General features: G+C 42.4%; 1 protein-coding gene across 1 annotated transcript in view; it reads right to left on the reverse strand.

The window, feature by feature from the left end:
- Window positions 1-8,000, reverse strand: part of invs (inversin) — a 60,903-nt gene that overhangs the window by 27,496 nt on the left and 25,407 nt on the right.

Consider the following 8,000-nt stretch of genomic DNA (forward strand, 5'->3'; position numbering starts at 1 on the left):
GATACAAAGATTTTATTTGTCACCCAGGAAACTCTGCCAAATCAAAATTTTACAAAGTCCTCTATGTTCTTTATGTCCGCAAAAAGTCATGGGAACATATGGACATATGATGTGGGAATGTCCAGGAGTACTAGCTTTTTGGGCCAAAGTTGCATTATTTCTCACTGATATAATGGAGATAAACATACCTTGTTTGCCACACATTTTATTATTAAATGATGATTCATCTCTAAGATTAACACCTCACAAAAAGAGAATGTTTCTGGCCGGTTTAACGGCAGCAAAGAAAATGCTTGTAATGAGATGGAAACCACCTCATAATCTCAATATTCACCGTTGGAAGCTGTCCTTCTACGAAGTCTTGAGATTAGAGGCATCCAGTGCTAGAGCACAGGGCGCAAGGTCAGAATCGATTCAAATATTACTTACTGCGGCCCAGAAGGTCAAATCAGTACTCCACTAGGTTTGAATACTTGTACTTTGACATCTGAGACTGAACAAAAAGCATGTTGTTTTTCAGTTTTTTTTCTACTGCTGTTTTCTTTTTTGTTGCTTCTTTCCCTTTTACTTTGTAACGGGATTAGAGGATATCTAACAAACACAATCATAATTTACTTTGGTTTTCTTTTTCATTCCATTGCATTATTAAAAACATATTGTATTATATACATGTATACATCATGGTTTTCCCTTTCCTATAAGGTATATGCGAACCCGGGGGTCTGGTAGGGGGGTTAAGAAGCGACCTGGGCTGTCTTGCAGCCACAGGACCGCCAGATCAGAGGAAGAGACTGTCACAACTGCCAGCAGGCAGGCTATACATGACTAACTCTAACCCCAGTGCATACTGACGGACGATCTATGTACTGAGAAGACACTTTTGTATGCCACTGTGAGAATTTGTATGAACTGCTTGCCCACACAGTGATGTGATGTAATGTCTCTTACCTCTGAACTTGTTTAAAAAAAAAGATAAAATAAAAAGTTGGTCACAAAAAAAAGACCATCATATACAGTATGTAGGCTACATGAGGTTACAAATGAGGCACGAAAGTGGCAACACATTGGTAGGTCTACATAGCTGCAGGTATGTGCATGAGATTAGACATAAGGTGCAAAAAAATAAATTGTTCCTAATAAACTTGATATAAACTATATTATTCTCTAAAGGTGTGTTCTCAATTGTCTCAAGTCTTATTAGGAAAGACTTGGTGGGTAAGTTTGAATTGGACACCCTGGGACTGAGTCAGCTGACACACTATTGCCCTATTTGGATTCAAAACGGCTATTGTAGCTGAAAAGCTACAAGTTTGCATGTCTGAATAATGCAAAAACTGAATTATTTGTTTGCATTTGCTTTTTTTCTCCCCCATATATTTTCATAATAAAAAAGTGCGTATCGTATCGAAATCGTATCGAAGTTGTGAGCCCAATATCGTATCGTATCGTTTCGTGAAATTAGTGTATCGGCACACCCCTACTAGGGAGACATGGCTAAGTTTCCACACACCTTCTTGTGCCAGAGTGAGGTATTTTTGTCTATTTAAACAGTCAAAAACACATAATTCTGCTGGTTTCGGAGTATTGTGAAATACTTTGGTAGCATTTATAGATTATATACATATAGAGTGACAGACTTCTGAACTGACTATAGCAGGGGTCTTCAACGTTTTCAGGCCAAGGACCCCCTAGCTGAGAGAGAGATGAAGCAGGGACCCCCCTCTATATTGTATAAAATTGTGTTTCAGATTCAACTTTTTTTGTTTACTTGGTCTGCTCTTGTTTCCCTCTACACCAAACACCTCTTTGCCAAAAATAGCAGATCTACAAGTTCACAACGCCTCACAGCGCGAGGCGTTGTGAGCTTGTAGATCTGCTATTTTTTGGCTAAAGTTCTCCTCAGAAAAGGGATGCTAGGGTTCAAGTGGTTAAGGTAAAAAAAAAAATCATATCACACAAAGATTTGGCGGACATATGCAACTGTTTGTCAGCAGCATTGGATACAGCAGAAATGTTATCATTGTGTTAAAAGGATCCCTGGCTAATAAGCCAAATATGCCTTAATAATATATTATAATTGCCCTCTATAACTAAGGTTTTTTTTTTTTTAACACCTTAAATATTTTATTCATTTTAGAAACAGTTCATCTTTTACTCAAGAGGGGCAATGCCCGTCTCAAGTTGATGATGTCATTTGTGCAAAAAAGACATTTAAAATATTGGTTTGAAGCTCATATTAACCTTAGGAAGTATTAAGTTGGTTTTCATTTTCACATGCATTCCATAAATTCCATAGGGCTGGACCACACATGGACAGATGACATCATCAACTTGTGACGGGCATTGCCCCTATTGAGTGACAATTAACTATTTCTAACATAATTTAAATATTTAAGGTGTTTTTAATTTTCCATTTTAGTTATAGAGGACAATTATAATGTATTAAGGCATATTTGGCTTATTAGCCAGGGATCCTTTTACACAATACCGATGCATGGATACGCATGTGCGTGCGTCATAAGTGCGTGGGGGTAAGTTGTCACGTTGACATGTTGTCACGTGACTGAACGACGTGTGTGTCCCGCGTGCGTGCACAAACGTGCTGCGGCCTCTGTGTTTGTGTTTCAGGCTGCATGCACGCACGCCGCATACAGTAGGTGAGGTGTGGCAGTCTCTGTCCGTCTGTCAGTCACTGTGATGAAATGTAAAACAGTGGTGTTAAATTACACACTGTCTCTGGCTAGCAGTAGATCAGTGGTTCTCAAACTATGGCTCGCGACCCAAAGTGGGGTCGCGGGCAGGTGTCGCAACTCGTTTTCTTTTTTTACAAAGAAACCGAGGGGGGGGGGGGGGTTACGACCAACGTGAAGAGGAAGTCGAAGACGGCCACTTGACTCCTTGATTCATCCAACAGCACACACACACACACACACACACACACACACACACACACACACACACACACACACACACACACACACACACACACACACACACACACACACACACACACACACACACACACACACACACACACACACACACACACCTTGCAGAGGCATGATACAAGAACTGATTTTACTGCTCATAAATTATATATAATAGTTATTTAGCAGGAATTATGTTCGGGTGACTCTTAAAAGATCTGTTTTGGGTGTTTTTGTTACTCTGAAATGTGGGTGAAATGCATGGAAACAAATGGACTCGGAGGCAGCCTACAGATGCCCAGCCGCGATGGAGAAACACACACTTCCGTTGCATTTATTGATATTGCAGCGTTTTAGTCATAGGTTTTAGTGCTCCGAGCTGGAATCAAACCCCATTCTCCAACACAGCAGAACTGACCAGACACTGGCAGGTAGTAACAAAAAGTATCTCACGCAGGCCCGGTGGTAGCCGACAACGGTGGGGGGGGGGGCTGGTGTGTAAGTGTGGGGGACGCGTGCACGAGTTTAAAAAACAGCTTACTGACAGCAGCTGAAGTCCATGTCATGTCTGTCTGTCTCTCTATCAGTCACTCGTGGTACACACAACACCACTGACCACTTTCTTAACACGCTGAGGAAGGCTTGACGCCGAAACACTATTAATTAAAAAGTACCAGAAGATTTGTTTTTTTAACTGGCAATCTTGATTTAGGGGGCGAGATTTTATTTTAAGAAATTCTTTATTTCCACTTTAAAACTGCTCTATAAATAAAGTTTGGGGTCGCCAAAGAATCTCCCCCATAAAATGGGGTCATGGCATAAAAAAGTTTGAGAACCCCTGCAGTAGATCATCCCATATACAGTGGAGGCGGCCGATTGGCTAGTTCCACTTCATATTCGCCGTCCCCTATCCCATCTGAATTCACAAAGAATAAGTAACATAGTTGTCATCGACAGATTGGTACATACACACACACACACACACACACACACACACACACACAGACCCTCTTCTAGATGGCTGGCCTCCTACAGCGCCACAGCGTAAAAATGTCAGCTCTCTCAACCTACGGCAAAATTTTAATGATTGGCAATTTTGACTGCAATATTGATGAAAACGTTTACACACAGAAATCGCTCCCCTTTTCCCAATCATGAATAAACTTCATACAGTGAATTTAACATGACCATAGGACATGGGAAAAAGATTTCACTCTGCACAACTTATTATCAACATTTTACATTTGTGGCATCCCCTAGTGGCAGGGTATCCCAGGACTGCACAGCAAAGTGAGGACCAAGCATGCAAACAAAGTTTGGTTACAATAACCTAGGCCAATTTTGATTTACTAGTGGCCCTCAAATCTAGAGTTCGGGCAGCATGCGGCCCTCACACCTATGTCGCACTGCCGATCCGACCAATGTCTGAGTCATAGTGTGAGGGGGCTTTGTCAGAGTACCTGTTGTACTGTCAGTCCTTGTCCCTTTTATGCCCATATATGGAGATCCCTGTATCTGTCAGTCCCTTGTCCCTTTTATGCCCATATACGGAGATCCCTGATGTCATCAGTATATGCCCAAATATTGGAATGCCCATATATGGGCATATTGGTTGGCTCAGCGGTTCTGGACAACTGGATATCGAAACTACTCAACGGCGGGCACCGCACTCCCTCGAGTCCTTGCCGCTGCGCACACCAAGTTTGAAGTCGGTCGGTTCCATATATGAACATCACCATATGTAACAGAGAGGACCTCTGTTACTAATGTTTGGCAGTTGGCACTTTATAGTATTTTGCACAGTTGTATTTTGCACATGATTTTATTATTGAATGATTATCATGAGGGGCAAGTGCAATGTGAAATGTATGAGTGCAAGAGAGAGTGTAATGCTAAGTCATCATAGAAAAGCTTAACATGTACCAAGTGGTTCTGTGGCCAGTGTAATTGGGCTGAACCAAGTCAGAATGGCAGAGGGGGGTTGTGATATACATTTGTAGTTGCTAAGGATAGTGTGGTTGTGTAATGTTGTAGTAGTGTGAAGAATTCTATTTATTTGTTGTTCATTGAAGTTTTAAGTTAATTGATGTGGGTTATGTATTTATTGTATGGCTATTTATGTATATATGCTAGATAGAAAACAACCCTTGACATGGTGCAGTCCAAGCTCATTTGCTCAGCTGGCTATAAAAGGCTGCCAGTTGACATCAGTGGAGAGCTGTGAGTGAAGAGACAAACACCACCATGCCAAGGGTGCTGCACAGTCTATCCATATATGTTATTGGTGATGAATAAATACACTTCCGGTTCGAGCTGTCATGGCGGCGTCCTTGAGTAAATGTTTCTGTGTTCGATAAACACATCTGATCACAGTTTATACAAACAATCTAAATACAACATTCACCACCATGACGATCAGAGACTTCGCTAAATGGAACGCCAGAGTGTCCATTGTGTACGCTATAGGTGTATGGACGATGTTAGGCTCTTTGGGATACATGAAATACACAGGTCGACTTGATGTACCCCCCCCACCAGCTAAGAAGGAGGAGGAGGAGCCTAAAAACCCAAACGAATTTCTGTATGAGACTGCACACTCAAAGTCTACCATCATCTACAAGGAAGGCTTTGTTCCTTACACAACACGCATCTATAACTTCATCAAATCCTTCAGCGGAGAAGAACCTGGGACAGGACACGACAAATAGCTGACCTCTGGATGAGAATGGACAGCAGCACCAGGACTGATGTTTTCATCACAAGGCCTTATTTGAAGTATAATGTTCTCAAACATTTTCATGTCAAGAACCCCCAAATTGCCCAGATAGCAAAATATGGTTATTCAACGTTGAATTATAGTCGTTAGGGTTGATTTTTGGTTACGATTGAAGACTGATGGTTTTTCAACATTGAATCACTGTTGTATTGCAGTGCAAAATTCAATGATTGAAATGCCAACATTGAATCAGCGTTGAATCTATGGTGCAAATTCAATGATTGAAATGCCAACATTGAATCAGCATTGAATCTATGCTGTTTGCCTTTTTCTTTTCTTTTTTCTTGATGGGGGGAGGGGGGGAGGCACACCCCTCCTCACACCCCCCCTCCCCCCATTTAATGATTGAAATGACAACATTGATTCAACGTTTTATCCATGCAGTTTGCCGTTTTCTTCTTTTTTTCTTGTTGGGGGGAGGGGGGGCAACCCCCTCCTCCCCCTCCCCCCCTCCTCCCATTTAATTATTGAAATACCAACATTGATTCAATGTTGAATCTATGACATTTGCCTTATTCTTTTTTTGACGGGTGAGGGAGGGGGGATGCCTTCGCCTCCCCTCCCCTCCTCCCCCTACCTTCGCTAACCCTAACCTTAGCTGCCCTTGGGTTAGGGTTAGCCTTCTGGAGCCCATGGAGTGAATCAGAAATCAGATTCTCGATCAGTGCGTGTCCGATTCGCCCAATATAAGTTTCCTTCCACACAGACCTACGGTTTACAACCTAGGCTCTTAATTGCCTAGTGCAGCGATTCTCAAACTATGGGTCGCAACCCAAAGTGGAAGGAAAAAAAGACGATGTCCTTCACTCGGATTTTACACCAGGCAGTCGTTTGTGTATTTGTCCTGTCTCGCGCATCAACTGAGGCCGATAGGCTGTGCTTCAATACACATCATGCATGTATAATTTGGGGGGGCTGCGTCCACGACCAACGTGAAACCTCTCTCTCTCTCTCTCTCTCACACACCCCGACACCACACACACACACCCCGACACGACACTGACACTGCACACAATGCACACAGCGTAGCAACAACACAGGAGGACACAGATGATTTAGCTGAGCTCTTCAAAACGATTTACTTAGTCCGTAAGCGAGAGGGTACAAAATACAAGAACCGCGGATCCATGTGGTTTCATCTGTAGCCCTCGCACGGAGTTTAACTTAGACTGCGTCGTAACGTTACCGTCAGACAACAATTACAGACAACCAGAGACCACCAGTAGCCTACTACCAACAGCTGCACCGCTATGTCGGATAAAGAAATGATGTGGTTCTAGCGAGATATTTTGGGGGCGGTTTGCTGGGGTCGCCAAAAGATTTCCCTTATTATATGGGGTCGTGGTATGAAAAAGTTTGAGAACCCCTGGCCTAGTGTTACCGCTTCACTTCAACGTGCTTTAACTTGATAATGTATTACGGGCCCATCTTTTGATATGTTGTAGAGCTTGTCCATGCGAACACGTGGATATGTGTCTAATTTCTTTGACACTTTTATGGCGAAGATCTCCACTTTCACTATGGTCCTAAGAATCTAAAACCCTAAGACCATTTTGAGTGGTCTTAGGGTTGAATGGTCTTGTAGTGTCTTACATGGACGTGTTTCCCAGAGGAAAGCATAAGAATGCGATTCAACTTCCCTAGGCTCTAGGCCTACTAGGCCTAGGGAACCAGCTTAAAGTTGGGGTGCCTGCGACCTTATACAGGGATTTTAATTCAGACCTCAATAGCTTCGACTACATACCTGGACAAGGAAAGTGGTGCTGTGAGGATATTATTTTTTGATTTTCGAAGCGCCTTTAACACCATACAGCCCCCCCCCCCCCCACCATACAGCCCCCCCCCCCTCCTTCCCCTTCTGAAAGACAAACTGAACAGCATGCATGTTGGCCCACACCTTGTGTCCTGGATCATGGACTACCTCACTGACAGACCACAATACGTCAGGTTGAGGGACTTTACATCTGACACTGTGACCTGCAGCACAAGAGTCCCCCAGGGGACTGTGCTGGCCTCCCTTCTCTTCACCCTTTACACGGCAGAGCTCAGACACTGCACAGAGATGTGCCACCTGCAGACATTCTCAGTAATGTAAAGTATACATAATAATAGTAATAATAATATTAATAATAATAATAAAAAAATAATAATAATACATTTTATTTATAGCACACTTTACATTTTTGGAAATCAGGTTAAAAAACAACAGGTTAAAAAACAAAAGGCACAAAAATGTTAAATGTTTTTACATGATGTGAACATCATCATTAATATCAGTTATTATTATCATTATTAAT

This window comes from Gymnoscopelus braueri, assembly GCF_963280865.1.
Source record: "Gymnoscopelus braueri genome assembly, chromosome: 4".
Classification (NCBI taxonomy): domain Eukaryota; kingdom Metazoa; phylum Chordata; class Actinopteri; order Myctophiformes; family Myctophidae; genus Gymnoscopelus; species Gymnoscopelus braueri.